The sequence below is a fragment of the Mastomys coucha genome, unplaced genomic scaffold (genome assembly GCF_008632895.1).
Source record: "Mastomys coucha isolate ucsf_1 unplaced genomic scaffold, UCSF_Mcou_1 pScaffold14, whole genome shotgun sequence".
Taxonomy (NCBI): domain Eukaryota; kingdom Metazoa; phylum Chordata; class Mammalia; order Rodentia; family Muridae; genus Mastomys; species Mastomys coucha.
The window spans coordinates 60,402,901-60,424,093 of record NW_022196896.1 but is presented as its reverse complement, the minus strand read 5'-3'; the positions used below and the strand labels follow the sequence as shown (position 1 = coordinate 60,424,093).

The 21,193-nt window shown below is 36.3% G+C and overlaps 1 protein-coding gene across 5 annotated transcripts in view; it reads right to left on the bottom strand.

Annotated features, from left to right (window-relative positions):
- The window catches only part of Khdrbs2 (KH RNA binding domain containing, signal transduction associated 2), a 505,791-nt gene that overhangs the window by 119,478 nt on the left and 365,120 nt on the right, over positions 1 to 21,193 (bottom strand). The gene's annotated exons all lie outside the window — the stretch shown is intronic.

Sequence of the window (21,193 nt, the reverse complement as noted above, 5' to 3'; positions counted from 1 at the left end):
ATTTATATTTTATTCATTTATAGTTTATATTTTATATATTTAAGTTATTCCATCACTAATAGAAGAGAAAAAATTTGAACCATTTATTTTATATTTTTGTGTATTTAAAATAAACAACCTATAAAATAACAACAATGAAAACCTATTACTTTCCTTCCTCTCCTCTAGTCATCCTATAAAAAAGTATCATTTTTTTTACTATGTAATGATTATGATATGTGATACATTTCCTTTCTTCAAGGTAGTGAAGTACTATATTTTTTCTGTCCCATTGCTTTGTTAGTCAGACTATTAGGCAAATACAGCAACTAATGCTTATATCTGCTTTGCTACTAGCTAGATCCTTGGCTAAAAATTGTATCAAGACAGTATGCATAATGTTCACAGTCAGATTCACTCCCATCTCTTTCTTTCTCATGTAAGTACATGGACACACACGGACACACACACACACACACACACACACTGTTGAGTCCTTCATGGCTGCAGAAGGGAGGCCATGACACTGAAGCAGGGCCAGAAAGTGTGGCCTCCACAAGGGTTTCTGTAAGGCTTCTTTGTATGATAATGTACATATTTTACTTCATGTTTCTCCGAGAAATGTTCTTACTGCCAAGGTTAATGGCTCCATGATAATAGGAGCAGCATGATTCCAGGAATTGAGAATGTGTCTAATGTTCCTCAGCAAAATGTTAATGCTGTGACCTCCAGAACAGTCCTTAAGGCTGTGAGAAGGAACTCTGAAAACATGAGCTCAAGAATATATGATTTCGAGATTCTGAATAGCCAGAAGCTGGAAAGAACCCAGTTGTCCACCAACAGAGGAGTGGATACAGAAAATGCGGCACATTTACACAATGGAATACTACTCAGCTATTAAAAACAATGAGTTCATGAAATTTTTAAGCAAATGGATGGCTCTGGAGGATATCATCCTGAGTGGGATAACCCAGTCACAAAAGAACACACATGGTATGCACTCACTGATAAGTGGATATTAGCCCAGAAGCTCAGAATACCCAAGATACAACCCACAAACCACAAGAAACACAAGAAGAGGGAAGACCAAAGTGTGGATAATTCGATCCTTCTTAGAAGTACCCATGGAAGAGGTTAAAGAGACAAAGTACCCACGGAAGGAGTTACAGAGACAAAGTGTGAAGCAGAGACTGAAAGAATGACAATCCAGAGACTGCCCCACCTGGGGATCCACCCCATATACAATCACCAGACACAGACATTATTGTAGATACCAGCAAATGCTGTCTGACAGGAGCCTGATATAACTTTTTCCTGAGATGCTCTGGCAGTGCCTGATGAATATAGAAGTGGATGCTGACAGCCATTCATTGGACTGAGCACAGGGTCCCCAATGAAGGAGCTAGAGAAAGGACCCAAGGAGCTGAAGAGGTTTGCAACCCCCTAGGAGGAACAACAATATGAACTAACCAGTACCCCCAGAGCTCTCAGGGACTAAACCACTGACCAAAGAGTATACATGGATGGACTCATGGTTCCAGCTATATATGTAGTAGAGGATGGCCTTGTCAGTCATAGATGGGAGGAGAGGCCTTTGGTCCAGTGAAGGCTCTATGCCTAAGATAGGGTAATGCCAAGGCTAGTAAGTAGGAGAGGGTGGGTTGGTGAGCAGGGGGACAAGGGAGGAAATAGGGGGTATTTTGGAAGGGAAACCAGGAAAGAGGAGAACATTTGAAACGTTTTATTAGAATGTATCTAATAAAAAAGAATTAGAAAAAGGATATATAATTTCTCGACTATGCAAAATAAAAGGATGCAATATGAATTGTATGAAGGCTTTAATGGACCCAAAAGACACAGTGGCAGCTGCACTGATGACTCAATATTGTGAAAGGAATAGTCAAAAACAAGGCTCATTGTTCAAGTGAAGAGGCATCAGGAGGTAAAGGAGTAGAGATCTCTGGGTGGGATCCCACTTAGCTAAGCTTACTGTTTGTGTTTACATAGGTAGGGCAGATCTCTGAGTTCATTTGGTGTGTTTAAAAAATATACTTCCTCTCTTTTTGTAAGCATAAAGGGGTTAAGGTCATAAAATGCTGATTTGTATGATAATCAAAAGGCAATCTGTGGTAAATGACTAAATATATATATAACAAAAAGACTGGGCTTTGGTCTGACACAGAGAGAGCTACTTAGAGAGAACTGCTTGGAGAGCTAACATAGTTCTTTTAGAATTCTTGTAGCAAGTTTTCTGGCTTTGGTCAGAAAACCAAAGAACATCTAAGAGAGCTAACACAACTCTGTTAAGATTTTGTCTACAAGGGAACCCACATTCAGAGAGCTATTATAGTTCTTTTGGAATTTTTCTAGCAGTGTTTCACACTTTGTTCAGAAGACCCATGAGCCACTTAGAGAGCTGTCTAGAGAGCTATCTCAAGCAGACCACAGAGCTGTCAGCTTGCACCCATCATTGACTTTGAGTCTATTCTTTTGCTGCTCCCCAACACCCCTTCCTCAGGACCTCCAACCAAGCTGAGACTACTTCTTGGCAACTGACTTCTGATCTCATATAATAATTACTAAGTTTCACTTTGTGACAGAAATAGGTGTATACACAGGCAGCTTTTAAATAGCATTCATTTACTTAGTTCTTATAAGGGTATGTGAGAGACATTGTGAAGAAAGAGGCACCAAGTATGATAAAGATGAAGATTTTTAAAAACAAGAACCTGTTATTCTTAATTAAGATGTGTTGAAAATTATTCTATTGCTTCAACATATTGGATCCTGTAGGTCCCCTATGAAGCAGTTATTTCATGGTTCATGGTCTTATTTTCTCTATATATTTTATTTAACAATAATTTAAAATTAAAATCATATAGAATCATTACTAAATATTATAAAATACTTTTTAAGAATTAAAATCGTGCCAGGCAGTGGTGGCACACACCTTTAATCCCAGCACTTGGGAGGCAGAAGCAGGTGGATTTCTGAGTTTGTGGTCAGCCTGGTCTACAGAGTGAGTTCTAGGACAGCCAGGACTATACAGAGAAACCCTGTCTTGAAAAAAAAATAAACAAACAAAACAAAAATAAAAAAGAATTAAAATCACACATAATCCTATAAAGAATTTTCTAGAAAGTAGGCAGAACAACTGGTAGATAGATTTCACATGTAAGGAATTTGGAGCAGAGAGAATTTACATCATAATAACTAAATTGTTATAAACACAGTGAAGGTCCAGAACTGGAATAGTAACTAAGTGGGTAGTCTTTCAAATAGACAGTTTTCTGGGTTCAAGTCTTAAATATAGAAGCAAATATCCTGGCTTTAATTCTGTTTCTGACTCTCAGTATGCCTTAGCAAACACACATACAGGTTGACAGACAGACAGACAGAGATAGACATTCATATACAATGGCAGACATAGTCACTTTCACAAGCACATGACTCTAAACATGCACATATAAATGCTAGGTTATGTTATTATGTTAGGAATGCATACTTTGTAGCAGAATTGCTTAACATTTAATAAATTATTATAGTATGATTTCCTCCCACAATACAAAACTAGTGTTTAGAAGAGATTTTATTACTTTTTATATGAATTTCTTTTAATATAGTTGCTCAGAATCTTACGTTTAAAGTTATGGGTCTAACAGCATCTGAAATAAAAGTTTTTACATAGTCTTAATTGTGCCTCTATCCACTTTGCTTTTGTGTAGAGCAATGTGCAGCTGGAAGCTGGACAAGATGGTAGCATTCAGAGGGCTACTGCTGGAAGCCAGTGGGGTTGAAAATACATAACAGTTTATTTTACCCAGTTATTTTTCTTAGACATTTAGTTTGTTTTCAGCACTTGACTGTTAACAAATACTGCTGTAATGAACATCTGTGCACATGAGTCTTTGACCTCATCTATCTGCCTGCATATTTCTAGAAATAAATTTAATTGCCAGGAGATGCCCATCTCTATCTAGTATGAAATTAGTTATGATTTTCACCATGATTACAGTTTTTAATCTTCTTGTAATTCTGCAGAATCACACATGACAGACACTATTTCAGACCGTAAATAATTTATAGTCTTAAGACTTCTAGTTTTTCATTACAGATGAAAACCTTGGACTAACTCTCCTTATGTAGATTGCAGCCAATGCAGCAGATATGACAGTGACTGTTGCCTCCAATAGAGCTGTACAGACGAGGCCTGCTAATAGTCAGTTCTAGCCTATGGAAGGGCCAGCTGACCTTAATTCTTTTTGCTAAGCTATGAGCTACTAATGGATACTGGGACAAGGGTCAGACATTGTCTTTAGTTTTGGGCCAAATAAGGAACCTAACAGGTGGCAAAGGACAGGTCCAAACCCATGATCACACAGACAGCAATGAATGAGCTCAGAAGACAGATCACAAAACAAAACCAAAAGACATGAATGTAGGAAAAGTATTATGAGAGGCTGATAAAGATCAGAGAGATCTGAGAGCAATGGAGACAGTAATCAGGATGTAATATATATATATATATATATATTAAATTATCAAAGAACAGATGAAATGAAAGGGTAAACATACAATACAATTTTTAATTAGTTACTCAATGTAGGTCTCTCAGCTTCAAAAGAAATGGCAAAAAAAAAAAAATCATCATCATATCATTTATGGGTGCACAATTTAACAAGCACTTAGAGACAACCTGGGTCCAATAATCAGATGTGTTCTCATATGGCCTAGAAAGGTTTAAGGTTTATTGCAATAAATTCTAAGAGGCCATGGAGGATCTAGTTAGTATTGCCCCAGTGTGCTGGCTTGTTTTATATGTCAACTTGATACAAGCTTGTCATCAGTGAGGAAGGATCTTCAGTTGAGGAAATGTCTCCATGAGATCCAGCTGTAAGGCATGTTCTCAATGATCAATGAGGTAGGGCTTAACCCATGGTGAGTGGTGTCATTCCTGGGTCCTGGTTCTATAAGAAAGTAGGCTGAGCAAGACAGGAGGAGCAAGTCAGTAAGCAGCATCTCTCCATGGCCACTACATCAGCTCCCGCCTCCAGATTGTGGCCCTGATTGAGTTCCTGTTCTGACTTCCCTCTGTGATGGACTGGAAGTATAAAGCCTAAATAAACTTTGTCCACCCCCACTTCCCCCCACAAATCTTATTAATCACTTCTTTCTTCCTTTAATTAAATTCTTGCCACTTTTCTCTTCCAACTTGTCAATTGTTCTGGACCATGATAAATCCAAAGCACTCATAATTCTTCAAAAAGTTCTAGGTCCTAAACTGTGTTATGACTCAATACTAATGAGAAATTTCCTATTTCTTATTTTATTCTACACAGATTCCTTTGAGAAAGATTTTTTTGTCTGCTCCAGGAATTAAAGTCCTTGCTACTTTTCTATGTAAGATTTTCGAAGCACACTGGAATTTTAACTATTATGTTTACAGTGAGGTCTGCTCAGTTCACCAAACCTAAATAATAAGTCTGTATACTAAACCATGTGACTACACAATTACTCTGTGGATAGCTCTGAATTTTAATACACAGGCACATACAGCATAACACGGTCTACCACTGTAAGGGGCATGCTAAAATATTAGTGCAATCCTACTAATGCATTTATTATAAATAATTTTGATCTCATGTTAGGTAATAAAGGACCATTTACAGATAATGGTAAAATAAATGTTCTAAAGTTCTTATGAAATAAAATTTTCTACTGAACATTGCCGTATGAAATATTGAATTGCTTCCTACTCTGACTTATATTGTCTATGGCTAAAACAGGAACATTGAGAAACATAAATTACTGAAGGTTCCTACTATACTATCAGTTAGGAGGGGCTTCACTTCTGATGGGAACAGGATGGATGCCATTTTAAAGTAATTATTTTCACAGCATCATTGTATCTTAATGAGAAGAAGAATGAATTTCTATTTGTTGCCAGCTGGAGCTCAAATGTAGCATTATTTAATTATGCAAAATACTAGTCTGAAAATTTGTTAGTACACATTTCACATTTAATTGAGAGCAATTTATGTAATCTTTCACACAGACTTTGAGTTGGATTTGTAAAAGATACGTGTTTAGTTAAGTAAAACTATGGTTTTTTTTTGTAATTTCAAACAAGCTAATGTTATTTAAAATGAAAATGCTCAGTTTTCTTTCATTTTAAAAATATTTGAAATTAAAATATAATTACATCATTTTTCCTGTTCCCTTTTCTTCCTACAATCTGTGTCATCTTCTACCACTCTTGCTCTTATTATAACACACCACACACACACACACACACACACACACACATGCACACACACACATACATATATGCACAGAGGCACACATATGTACACACACAGACATATACACACACACATACATATATACATACCAGACACACGGACACATACCTAGGCCACATACAGAGAGAGAGAAAGAGATAGAGAGAGAGAGAGACAGAGAGAGACAGAGACAGAGACAGAGACAGAGGGGGGAGAGCACTCATAAATACATAAAATATAAGCTACTTAGTTGGTATAATGTTACAGACATGTATGTTTTCCATGCTGACCATTTGTATTGGATAACCAACTAATGTGCTCCTCTGTGAAGAAGGCTATTTGTCCAGAGCTCAGCATTCCTTTGGTGGGTAGAGTTGAGACCTTGTGAGAATCCTCATTTTATTGATAGCATGCCCTTTAGTTGTTCTTCTTCAAGTCTTGTTTAGGAAGCATTTGGTTGTAATTATTCGTGAGTTCCACTTCCCTGACATTTCTAGGACATCCACTCTAGTACTAGACATCATGTTCCCATGGTTCTTACTCTATTTCACACTCTTCTCCCACGATGTCCCTGAGTCTTAGGTACATGAATTGAGTTGCAGATGGATTAGTTGGGACTGACTTCTGGATAATAATTTTCAGTTACAAGTTTCACTGAGGCTGAACTGGCTTTAACTTATGCAGAATATTCAGCTGTGAGGATGAGGAAGAGTTCTGAATCTCTATATCATGATGCTCAAAATAAGCATGCACAATTTGTATTCCTTGAACACATTTTCATATGGGCATACCATAATGCAGTTAGCAATGATGATATGTAAATGTCACATGGGGAAGATATGTAAATGTCACATGGGGGATGTTTCATGGTTTCATGTTTCTGAACTCGGATTCTTAGAACTCGGATAATTATTAAGCACTCTGACACTTGAGCATTTTCTTAAACTCTGTTTCTTAGTTCTCTCATCTGTAAGATTTTGAAGATGATAGTAGGTATCTTTAAATTTTTATAAAACAGTGTGTGTGTGTGTGTGTGTGTGTGTGGTATTTTATATGCTTCAAAATATGAATGGCGTATTAGAAGCATCTTACAGACAACTGACATCCAGCCATTAGTAAAGGTTTTCGGGAACACAATCAATGCATAGGAGTGTGTGGATATTAGCAACTAGCTAAAATAAGCTGAAAAAAAAAAAAACAAATCTTGAGCATTCAAGATGGAAAAGAGGAGGAGCAGAAAAGATTGTACAACCACAAAGTAGGTGATATTGGTAAAACAAAAGGAAACAAAAACTGGCAGAAAAGGCAAAGTCAAATTATATAAAATAAACAAGAAAGTATAAACAAATTTAAAAGATAAATATATTGTAAGCATACCAATATCTAAGGGTTAAAACTATAACATTAGTGTTCTAAAATAAACAACATTTATTTCCAAGCCTTTTCAATATAGCATTAGCCAAAAGAAAACTTAAACTGTTTTAAGACTTGATTAGTATTTGTTGCAGATTTTTCATAACATACAATTCTAAAGCTTTAGGCTGTTCTTACAGAAACATGGCTCAGTTTTCATGATTATGCTATTCCTAAATATCTTATGGCCAGGATAATAATTTTCAAGTTGGAGCTTGGTTAGCAAAAAGGACTTAGTTTAAGATGCATGAATATGTGTAAGTAGAAGATACATGTTTATGCATATAACTAGAAGATTATATATGAGTATGTAACTAGAAGATGTGTCTGTGTCTGTGTGTGTATGTGTGTATAACTAAAAGATGCATGTATATGTATGTGTAAGTAGAAGATGCATGTGTATGTATATAACTAGAAGATTATATGTATGTATGTAACTAGGAAATGTGTGCCTCTGTGTGTAAGTAGAAGATGCATGTGTATGTATATAATTAGAAGATTATATGTGTGTATGTAACTAGAAGACATGTGTGTGTCTGTGTATGTGTGTGTAACTAGAAGATGAATGTGTACTATATGATTATAAAATGCATATATATATATATATAACTAGAAGATGCATGTGTATGTATATAACTAGAAGCTACATGTGTGTGTCTGTGTGTATAACTGGAAGATGTATGTATATGTATCTAACTAGAAAATGCATGTGTATGTATGTATAAATATAAGATGCATGTATATGTATGAAAATAGAAGAAATGTGTGTGTAATAGAAGATACATACATACTGAATATAACTAGGAGAAGTGTGTGTGTGTGTGTGTGTAATTAGAAAATGGTCCCCCTGGGAACCTACATGAGTACACTCTTCTCCCTCAGTCCTCATAAAACTCTACTATACTGCATTGTCTATCACTGAAACTCATTTTCTTCACATGTTTGTCTGTCCACTACTCTTAAACTCTTAAACAGCAACAGAAGTTATTTTAGACATTGGATACCCTTTCTCGTTTTCTCTGGATATCACATTGTCTTAATAAAAATAAGGACTGAAGAACAAAGTGGGAAGGAAACCACGGATGATCTTAAAAACACCATCCATTTGAATCAAGTAGATTACAATGAGAAAGCAAGAAATGAGGGGAAATTTGTTTTCAAACTGTGGACAGGGCTAAATTTAAAAATAAAAAGTGTATGGCTAGCTAAATGGTTCAGTAACTATATATCTTTATAAAACAAAATGATAGTATTGATTAAGGGTCATGAATTACAGAATCTCCTGGGCCTATTATAAAGCTCAGTAAAATTTCTCAGATATATTTTCCAAAGATAGAATACATATATTTACCTACTTATGTTGAGCTGGATGCTACTGAATTATTTCAAGCATATAACCCCTTATAAAAACAGTGACATTTTGAATCTGAAAGGTTAGAGATTGACCTGACCAAAATGATGCATGCACTTTCTATTAAAGGGTACATTTTAAAAGATTTTTTTTTTTTTACGAGCAATAAAATAAATCTCTTTAAACTTAAAATGTAGGGATGAGTTCCTCATTGGGCAGGCACCAGGCTGCTTTTGTTTTACTCTTTACTTATTCAGAAGTATTTGCCCTATAGTTTCATCAAGAATTCTAATCCATTAGGTTTGAGAGATGTTTAAGCGTGTGCACTTTAAGCCACAGTTTCTGGGGGGAATTAATCACTGCTCTCACAATATGCCTTACTTAGGGCTTTCTGGGAACAACAGCATAGAAAGACAACAGAAGACTGAACCAGCAGAATGATTATTCAACTGTAGTTCACCTGAAAAATCTCCTTGCCTCCGTTTCCACCGGATCCTCAAAATAACTCCGACTTGAGGAAAGATGGCAAACAATAAGTTATAGAGAAAGAAAGATTACTCTGTCTTTTAACCAGTCCTAGTGGCAGGTTCATTTTTTTGACTTTTAAAGCAAACCACCACATGGTCTTAGGACTAACCATCTATCCAGCTGCCATCGCCAGATGCAGTGGCTAATATTTCACTTTGGATATTTTTCATTTGTGCTGAGAAGCAATCATGCTCAGTAATTTACCGTTCAAGCGTGATTCATCAGCCTTTGCCATCCAGCATAAATAACTTTAATTTGTTTTTTCCCTGCTGTATTGTGAGAGATCCTGTGTAAACACCAGCATCCATTTAGGAAGTGTTTCACCTGACATGGCCCCAAAATTTTAGAGTCCAGAATTGAAATGCTCCTTCAACAGCTGCAGGATTATCCACACTTCCCCACATTTTTAGATCATGTTATCATCTTATTTTATATATAGCTATTGATTTGATAATCATTTTTATATACATTATCATGAAGAATAGTTAAATACAACCCTGTTATTTTGGTGATATATACTGGCCTCTTTTTTAAGTTATTTTTTGACCTTAAAGACAGCCACCTCCTCCTCCTTCTCCTCCTCTTATTTCTTCTCTTCCTCCTTCTCCTTCTCCTCCTTCTTTTCCTCCTCCTCCTCCTCCTTCTCTTCTTTCTCCTTATAAAGATGATTTCTATTTTTCTTTTCCTTTTGTTGAAAATATATGTTTTTCAATCACATTCTAAATCCTGATTATGGTTTTCCCTCCCTCTACTCCTCCACACTCCTCCCATATCCCCTCCCACCACCTTTCTGTCTCTCAAAAAGCAAAGTCAAAAGTAAACAAGCAAACAAAAAATTCCCAAACAAACAGAAAAAAAAAAATAACCACCTGCCGAATCTCGTAAAAACAACTAGAATAAACTTGAACACTGTAATGTTATCACTTTCTTTCATAATACTTCATCTTGTCTCCTACTTTCTTTGGACTGCATTTTTCCTCTTAGTTCTGAAAACACTTGTTTGAGAAATTGCATCTTAGCTAATTTTCTTTACTAATACATGATGTTTAAAGTAATTAAAACCCTAAATTTCACTCTGCAGCATTTCTTTGTGACTGGGTCGTCCATATTTTCCAGTATTTTGGAAACATTTCCTCCTTCAGGCCCTAGTCATAGAAACTAGGTTTTGTATAATTTTGCAGATCAAATACATTCAGCTGAGGAAACTATGTTCAGAAGCGTGCAAGATTTACTTCCTTTGGACTCCCCATGAAATAAAATTGGGAATGATTTCTTGTGCATGGAAGTTATGTGGATCTGAGTACTTACTGTTTATAATTGTTAGGAGTAATTGCTGTGTACAGTCATGTAGAAGATTTCCTCACCATCAAGTTTGTCTATGTCTTCAACAGTACAATTTTTTTTCTTGTTGTTTTTGTTTCTTCTTTTTTTCTTTTTCCTTCTATTTATTCTAGAGTTCTCCTTAAATACTAATAGAGCAAAATATATTATTTTTAAATGTTCTGACCAATGTTCTTCCTTTCCGTATAGCATTACATGAATAGCTACTCTAATACTTGATATGCACTGAGTTTTCTGCTTCTGCTTTCATTTTTATTTGCCTTTTGTGGACCATGAGTAGTTTTTTCTCCCTAAATCTGTAGAATTGCATTTCTTACTTCAGTCTTCATTCTCCATAACATGGAAAATTACACTTTACAATTTGTATTCATTCAACTCTCCAAATTATTAAATTCTTAATTAGTGATGATTCCCATACTTATGAAAGTGTAAAGTTACAAATAGTGCATGCTTTTTGTAAAATCACACATATGACTATTTTAATCACAACCTTTCCTCTGTTACATATACTGTAGATTTCAATGCACATATATGTTTAGACAATTTTAATTTGTGTAAGATACAACTATTCCATCTTAAATAGTCAGGTTTTCTGTTTTTAGTGATTACATTAATCCTGTTATTCATTCTTGAAATTCATCATTTCTATCTGAATTCTACTTATTACTTCAAAATTGTATTAATGGTTGTTATATCAATTTTTGAAAAATAAAAATTATATTAAATATTAATCTTAAATTTTAGAGTTAATGCAGGCACTCTACATGTATAATTTGAACTTTGGTACATTGATATTATTTACATCACTATAGTCTATTGTTGTTGATAAAGAGTCAAAATGACTATTTAAAGTAGATGTTGAGGTCTACTCCTTTTAATATAACTGCAGCCATTTTGCACTCAGTTTCCATTATGCTTTTAAGGCAAAATTAATTTCAGGTTCTCAGACTCCACTCTCCATATGTAGTTATCAATAGCTGATACTTAAGAATGCTACTAATAAGCCAAAATTTTTTCGCTGAGTTATTTATGCTCTCTTATCTCAATGTTCTGAAATTCCCCTGTTCACCACCTGTTTTACCTCACTCAGAGCCAATCACCTTAAAGATAATACTCTATCTAGCAAGCCCAAAGGTTGTACTGCTCCCTTCTTGCCTTTTAAACTTTTTAACCTGCTTTGTTTTTGTTTTTGTTTTGTTTTGTTTTTTTATTTTGTGTTTTTGTTTTTGTTTTTGTTTTTTCAAAGCCTGCTCTTAGGACAGATAGGTACCACAATTAGGACCCCGAGTCCTTTTGTGTGGTCTTGAGTGTTCAGTTTGGAAGTGTGCATTGAACAAACCACTCTTTCTTCATTGAGACCGATGTTTGTATGGTTTGTGTGGCAATTCCTGAACCCCAACAACAGAAAATGCAAAACCAGAAATCCTTAAAATCATCTCCCCTGAAATTTAAAATCTTGGGTTTGGAAACTCTCTAATATCCAAGTGAAACTAAGTTCATTCCTTTCTATGGTTACATTTCTGTTCATCCATGACTGGGTTATACCATTTTCATTGCTGAAAAGAGACACTATGACCAAAAGCAACACTTATAGGGGACAACATTTAATTGGGGCTCAGTCCACTATTATTATGGCAAGAATCATAACAGTATCCAGGTAGACACAGCCCTGGAGAAGGAGCCAAGATTGCTACCTCTTGACCCAAAGGCAGTCAGGAAAAGATTGACAGTCTTCCAGGCAACTTGGAGGAGGAACTCAAAGCCTATCCTCACTGTAACAAACTTCCTCCAACAAGGCCACTCCTACTCAAATGAGGCCACAACTCCAAAGAGCACTACTCCCTGGGCCAAGCATACCTACCTTTAACTTGAACTGCAGATGATCCTTGTACTGTCTGTTCCAGGAAAAGACAACCATGGTTTTTGGTTCAGGGAGTTGTTTTGACCACCTGGATATGCTTACATTCTGGTTCTGTAGCACTGCTTATTTGCCTGCCAAATTCTCCATTTGCAAACCCTCTCTACTCCTAACTTATGAAATTCTCATCTTCCCCATGTCCAATGTTGATCTCTAGAGACCTGTAGGCCTTAGAATGAGACAGCCTTTGTAAACAAATAATGTTTGCTCCAATTTTGCCACTTGGGTCAGCGGTCTTTCAGTCTTGTCTGGTAGATCTTGCAGCATTTACAAATCATGAAAGAATCTCATATAGAACATGTGGTAGCTTGATTGAATGCTTTGCCTTCTGGTGGTAGTGCCATTTTGGCAGATTTAGGAGGTGCCTACTTGCTGGAGGATGTTTGCCAGCGAGGGTGGGCTTTGAGAGTTTAAAACCTTTCGCCATTCTCAGTTTGCTCTCTGCTTCCTGCTTGTGGAGTTTAAACTGTGAGACTCCAAATTTTGTTTGAGCTTCCACGCCTGCTGCTCGCTGACACTACTCCTTCATCATGGAAAATAAGCATGTGGAACAGTGAGCTCAATTCACTTCTTTCTTCTATATGTTGCCTTGGTCATAAGGATTTTTCACAGCAACAGAAAAGTAATGAATACAGAACACTTTGAATAAAGAAATATAATATGTACCTGGATACCAACTCAATATTAGAAATATGTCAATTCTCTAAATTAATTTGTTAACACAATGTAATTTTAATTGAAATTATAATAGGCATATGATTTTTGTACATGTGTATTACATCCCAAAATTCACATGCAAATTCAAGAAGCACCAAGAAAACAATACAGTGTTAATATCAGTAATGTGGGTTTCCTCTATACCTAACTAAGGAACAAACACAACTAATCACAGATTTGGTGATGGATATTTTATTGTTGTCTTTATTTGGGAATGAACAAAAGAGAGGTTCATAGTGAAAGAACTTAGGAATAGATGTAAATAATTGACCAGCATGCTGATGCCTATATGCTAACTTGGTATGTTACAGTAGATATAAATGCTGAATTTAATAGCAGTTCAGAGAAAAGGCTTATGTAGAAAAAAGGACTTTGAAATCAGTCTCATACTCATTATAAAGGTTTCAAATAAATATCAAAATTTAAAGATATGAAATCTGGGGCTATCAATTTCGATCACAGGTTAGGAATGCAGAGGACTGCTCTTTCAGAGGACATCTGATTAGATACCAATATCTAGGTAGCAGAACACAATTGCCTAGATCTCTTTTGGAGGGGGAATCCTACACTCTGATCTGGCATCCACAGGTCCCTCACACATGCATACATATAAATATTAGTTAAACTAAAAGTCTTTTAGAATGTTAAATATCAAAATATTAAAGAATACAGAGCAATGTATGTTCATGAGAACATAAAATCAGGCATTTCAAATAAGATGTGTTCAAATTATTAAGAAACATTTTTATGAATATATGATGTAGTGAAAGTATGAATATGTAAGCAGGAACTTATCTACTAAATAAACAAATGACGTTTAAGGGAGTGGTAGTCAGCTGATCATAATAGAAATGTAGAAAGTCATATTGTATTATTTTTTCAAAATGCGTTGAATAAATCAAATGAGTTAATGTGTCTGCTGAGGGCATGGAACTGTGACACTGACTTTTGCATATCATTCACTATATTAAATATTAAAATATTATTTTTAAAAATAGAATCTAAAATACAAACCTTCTTGTAGAAATTGTATCAAACACCACAATCTAATTAAAAAAATGCTATAAAGGGGGCACAAAATCAAAATGGCATAAACTTTGTATGGTATGAGAGCCCTGAGCATGAAATAAACCCATACACCTATGGACACTTGACCACTGGCAGAGAAACCAAAACCATACAATGGAAAAAAAAGCATCTTCAACAAATGATGCTTGTCTAACTGGCAATCTGTATGTAGAAGAATGCAAATTGATCCATATTTATGATTTTGTACAAAGATCAAGTCCAACTTGACTCCACATAAAATCAGATACACTGATTCTAATAGGAGAGAAATTGGGAAATAGCCACAAACACATTGGCACAGAGGAAAATTTCCTTAACAGATCACTCATGCCTCAGGCTCTAAGATCAACAATTGACAAATGGGACCTCATGAAACTGAAAAACTTCTGTGAGGCAAAGAACATTGTTACTAAGACAAAATTGGAACCTATAGATTGAGAACAGATCTTCACTAACCCTATATCCCATAGAGGGCTAATATTCAAAATATATAAAGAAGTCAAGCAGTTAGACCCTATAAACTTAAGTAACCCAGTTTTAAAAATGGGGTATAGAATTAAACAGAATTCTCAACAGAGGAATTGTGAATGGGCGAGCAGTACTTGAAATGTTCAACAACCTTAGTCATCAGGGAAATGCAAATCAAAAAGACCCTGAGATGCCACCTTACACCAATGTGAATGGCTAAGATAAACTCAAGTGACAGCATATAGTGGCAAGGATGTGGAGAAAGAGGAACACTCCTCTATTGCTGGTGGGATTGCAAACTGGTACAACTTCTCTGGAAATCAATCTTGCAGTTCTTCAGAAATTGGAAATAGTTCTATATGAAGATCCAGGTATTGTAGGGCTGTGTCTGTTCAGGCAACCTAGGCCCAGTCAAGTAATGTGTCTGAACCCCGGTGACCCAGTTGGCAATATCTTTGCCTGCAAGAGGCAGAAGGTGTTCGACCAGAACTCCTGAGTCTTTGGCCCCTGTTTCAATCACAACCTCTCACAGATGCCCCCATAGGAGATGTGTGCTCTATCGGGTAGACAATGCCCCAAGCTCCCAGCATTGTAGCTGGACCCTAATCCCAGTCATCTGACCACAGCCAGGCATGCCTCGCCCCACAGACAGATAGCCACACCTTTCACAGTATAAGGGGCGGTTTGACCTCTCCTCTCTCTCTCTTGCTCTTTGTCTCTTCTCTTGCTCTCTTTCCTATCTTGCCCTGTGTTTCCTATTTTCTTTCTCTCTCTCTTGCTCTTTGTTCTCTTTCTTGCTTTCCTGTCTTGCTCTCTTGCTTTCTTCCTCTTCCTCTCTCTCTCTCTCTCCTTCTCTTCTCCTCTCCTTCCTCTCCTTTCTTTCTCTCTACATGACCAGCCTATTTTCTCTTTCCTATAATAAAATATCTCACTTATGCATTGCCTACTTTTTAACTAACACACCGTGCAGCCACAGGCCTCAGTAGCAGAGAGCTCCAGCCATCGGCAGCAGGAGAGAGACCCGGGCCCCACAAGGTATACTACTACTGGGCATATAGCCAAAAGATGCTCCACCATATCACAACAACACATGTTCTACTATGTTCATAGCAGCCTTATTTTAATAACCAGAAGCTGGAAACAATGCACATGTTTCTCAAGGGAAGAAGAGATACAGAACATGTGGTTCATTTGCACAATAGAATACTACTCAGCTATTAAAAACAAGGGCATCATGAATATTGCAGGCAAATGGATAGAGCTAGAAAATATCCTGAGTGAAGTAACTGAGACTCAGAAGGACATGCACGGTACTCACTGATAAGTGGATATTAGCCATAAAATAGAGCATATATCTGATACAACCCACAGACGACAGAAAGAAGTTAAACAAGAAGTAAGGCCCAAGTAAAGCTGTTTCAGTCATAGTCAGAAGGAGATAGAGATGGATTGGTCCCTATGAGTTCAATGTCAGCCTGATGTGACATAGTGACAAGAGGTGGTGCTCTCTGAAAAGTGTTTTTTTCAAAGGCAGTTCTTACCATTAACAGAGTTGTAATTAATTTTGCCTTTTAAAAATATATTTATTGGAAATTAGATATATATGTATGTCTAGGTCGGGTATAAGTATAATTGAGTGCAGGTCCCCACAGAGATCAGAAGAGAGTATCACATACTCTGGAGTGAGTGTTACAGATCATTCTGAAACATGATATAGGTTCTGGAAACTGATCTGGGTCATCTGCAAGAGCATCAAGACCTCTTAAACATCTCCCTAATCCTAATACAAAGAACTCTGATAGGGTAGTTGTAAATGTTCCTTTCTATAGTTTTGTTTTGAGTCCCCAGATGCCTTGCTGCCACAACCCTCTTACCTGCATGCGAGCACACTTTGAGTTATGTTTTCACTTTCACAACAACTGCTTACCCGTGGTGACACAGAATAATAAAACAAAAGCAACATTCACAGTTACTCTGTGTTTTATTAATGTTATTCATTTACCTGTCATACATATTATCTCACATCAATTTGCTTTGATTATATAATTCTGGGGCTTTAGACATTCTTACATTGTCTTTAAAGTGTCTCAATGCTCTATAAATAATATGGGAGCCAGAAGATGCTAAGAGAGTTAAAACACTTCAAAAGGGTTGTCTTGTTAATCTTGGTTAGAAGAAAGGTGGGAAAGAGGGAGTGAGAGCTCTTTAGGGCATGGGACAACACTTAGGTTAAATATTAACACATGAATAGTGTTTGAGACAGTAGAAAAATGGTTTATATCTGCTCCATGTTTCTATATTCAAACTGAAGTCCATTCAGATTATTTTTGACATAGAAAGCCTACGAGTGATCAGCCTTTTGGCTGGTAGAGAACGTTTGTCACTCACTCATTGTCCCTCCTCTTCCTGTGGTGATAACATGAGGTAAACAAACCAGTGGTGACAGCAACATGCAGGAACATGGAGTTCCTCTTCCCCAAGGAATACACCACAGTGACTATGGGGTTTTATGTGCTTCATACAGTTTCATCCTCATCAAAGACACTGTTTTGGTTTAAATCTGAAGTATTCTCACAGTCTCCAGGGTTAAATGATTTTTTTTTTTTTTTTTTTACGCAGCTGCAAGAATGTATTTAGAAGGTCGTGGAATCTTTGGGAAGTAGGGCCTAGCTGGGAAAAACAGTCTATTTCTTGACATGTCATGTGATTTCTACATCACTTCTGCATGGTTACAAATAAAGGCAAAATTTTGTCACCAGCATATGAACTAAAGTTCCCTGAGACCATGAGCCAAAATGTGTTTTTCTTCCTTAATCTGTTCTGCAACGTAATCTTTGACAATAATGCAGGAATACTTATTAACATGTGTGTAATTTCTTAACAATCTCTAATGTTCCAACTCACTAGCAAGCACACAACTTCTTTGAGTTTTTCAACCAAATATCAATCTAGCCACTGAAATAACAGCTTTTGTACATAAATCAAGGTCTCGATCAGTTGACCTTGCAGAAGGTACATTATCCAACAAGCTAGATTTAAACATGTAAGACTTTTAATTTAAATCAAAGTCAGAAAGATTCAGTGCTGGAGATGGGTTCAATTACTGGTGTCAATTTTGAAGAAGGGGATAAAGGCATAAAACAAGAACAAGGAGGGTCTCTAGGCTACAACATGACTCCTCAGTAAAAGGCAGAAAGGAATTGTAGCCTCAGAGTCTTTTGAGGACTTGAGCATCATATGTAACAGCCTGGTAGAAAGCTTTGATTCATTCTTACATGACTTCGAATAGAAAGGCCAGGCAAAAGGTTTTGACCTACAGAAATGTAAGATAATGAATGACCTTAACCTTACATTTAGTTTGTAGTAATTTGTGATACTACAATAGAAAGGTGATAGAATTAACAATCATCCAAATAAAAGTGCTGTTTTAAAATGGAGGAAGTGAAACTTCAGGAGTATTTGTTCATATTTAACACACACCAGTTTTTCTGACAATGCAGAGGACAGCACCATCAAGAGAATATTTTCATATTAGGATAGTTTGACTTTTGATGTGGTGAATAAGAATTCTTGTCTACTATCTATGAACAAAATTATAACATTAGGATATAAAGTTGAAGTGTAAATATTAACAAAGAAACTAAAAGAGATACATGCTTTAAACCATCCAGAGCAATACTTTAAAAATGACTTAGTGTTATTTTCAGTAGCACAGGGAATAGTGCATTTGCTATCTTGAACACAGTTTTATATATTTTACTCCACGTGTCAGTTTTGTGGACTTGGTGGTCATAACAAATGCCTCATTCTCATTCAGTCATTGGTGAATCATTCCTTGACTAAAATGTAAATATGTAAAGAAGAGAATCTTAGGCATAGCTTCATTCATACATCCACCTCCACATTGGAAAAGGATAAATAGGAGGAGACAATGTGTCTTAAATTCTCTCTCCCTCCCTCCCTCCCTCCCTCCCTCTCTCTCTCTCTCTCTCTCTCTCTCTCTCTCTCTCTCAATCTCTCTCTCTGTGTGTGTGTGTGTGTGTGTGTGTGTGTTCAGAAGAAGAGAAAATACCTGGAAGAAACAGGGAAGGAAAGATGAGTAGAGGGAGGTAGAGGAAGAGATGGGTAAGGACACCATTATGTCTCCACATACTTACACGAAGGCAGGTACTAATGAAAGAATATTGTAGGGGCTTCATGGCTTGAGCTTTCCATTATATGCATATATAAATGTGACTTTGGTTTTATAGGTAAGTTGTACTTCCTGAATTCTGGAATGTGTGTGGTTTGTTGTGACTTTTCTCTTTCCACATTTGCTCTGTTCTTGTTCAATGAGATAAGGACTGAGAATGAAATGATTTATCAGTTGTTTGCAGACAGAAGGCAGGATTGTTTCATAGGCAGCCCAGTAGTATAAAGAAACAATTATTAATGTGTAGTGACTTAAGCACTTTCCCAGTGTCCCATCCAGAAAGAAACTTTATGAACATCCTTCTAAGCAAATGTATTAAAAGCCTACTAATTTTGGAGCTATTACAATGTCCACACACTCATATTTATATGTGTGTATTCAATCTGAATAATAATAATTGCATATGCTTAATTTTACTTACAATAGTCAGTGCATTGCTCATGGCATCTCTACATTATCTTATTAAAGGTTCACAGAACATTATAGAACAGAAGCAATATCAAGCCTTCTTGAAAGATTAAAAACAAAACACCAATTGTCACGAAAACCACAAAGTAACACTTCAGCCTCTCTCTAACCAATGATGCAGTGATGTCTCTAATCAGATTTAAAAACTAAGCCATTTCTCTCACAGTGTAGGACTAAAACACTTTTGATTAATACACAGCATCTTTTTTTTTTCTTAAATCTGAGCAGGGATACCTGTGGGCCTCAAACCGTTAAGTAATTGGAACTCCTTTCTTCAGGAGATGAACAGACTCAGTTTATATAGTGAACCTATATAAACTATATTTATAGAAAATCATATAGCAGGTTTGAAGGATCAAGGACTTGGCATGTGCATGAGCTTAGGTCTGATGTAGACCTCAGATGCCATAGCGGGAGAGTATGTCAGGGAAAGAACTCACATCTCAAACAGGAACAGAAAGATGACACCTGGGAGCAAGCTTGATCTTTTTTATCCCCTATCGGGAATTCAAGGAGCCATATCCTAACTACCTCCCATGTCCCAGTGTTCTACCACAAGACTTCACATCTTCTCAGCTCTTCAACCTCCAACAAACCCATGCTGATCAAGACAATAATCTTCAGTAACTTCAGGGACATGTACACCACACCAACACCATTGCCTCTAGTAAGCAGTTCTACTCTATCTAAGGGCACTCAGTTCTTTAAGGAACCACAGAAAGGGGATTGTAAAACTTCAAACTTTTACTTTTTCCATTGACAAAATTAATATGTACTTATGATATAAAACATGATGGTTTCAAATCAAATATGAATACACTTGATATACAACCACAGAGTAAGAGTAAAGCAGTACATTCTCTCTTGGGTAACAACATTCAATCAACTGTCCTGTCACTGAGAGACTGGGAAAATAGAATTAAAGCCATGCTCAGCTACTCAAATATACAACTGTTTGAGTGCCCACACAGAGCACATCATCTCATTACTCAATGGGTATCTTATCTTAGATTGTTTTTATCCACTGGCAAATGTAATCTTGTCATGATTTTCATCCTATATTTGGAGTAAAAGATAGCAGGGACAGTCTAACTACTATTGAAAACTAAAGTCCTTAAATGGATTCATCTTCCATATGTTAGAGCAAAAATGTGCTGAGGGACCATCAGTGATTTTCACATGTATTCACTAAAGAGATAAAGACATTGATATACATCAATTAATATGAATTTAAGAATATTCAAATGGGCCTCCAAGTAAAAGACAACATGTTTTACATGTTAAGGTATAAACAAAGCTGAGTCCAAAATACCATCAAGCAGTTGTCCCTAGAAACCAGCACAGTCACAGTGACAATGAGCATCAATATAGATTTCTGAAATACTGATCAAAAGGGAAACATGATTGCTCAATGTCCTGATACATTTTCTCTTTAAATACATATCTGAACAATGCCACAGAGCCCTTCT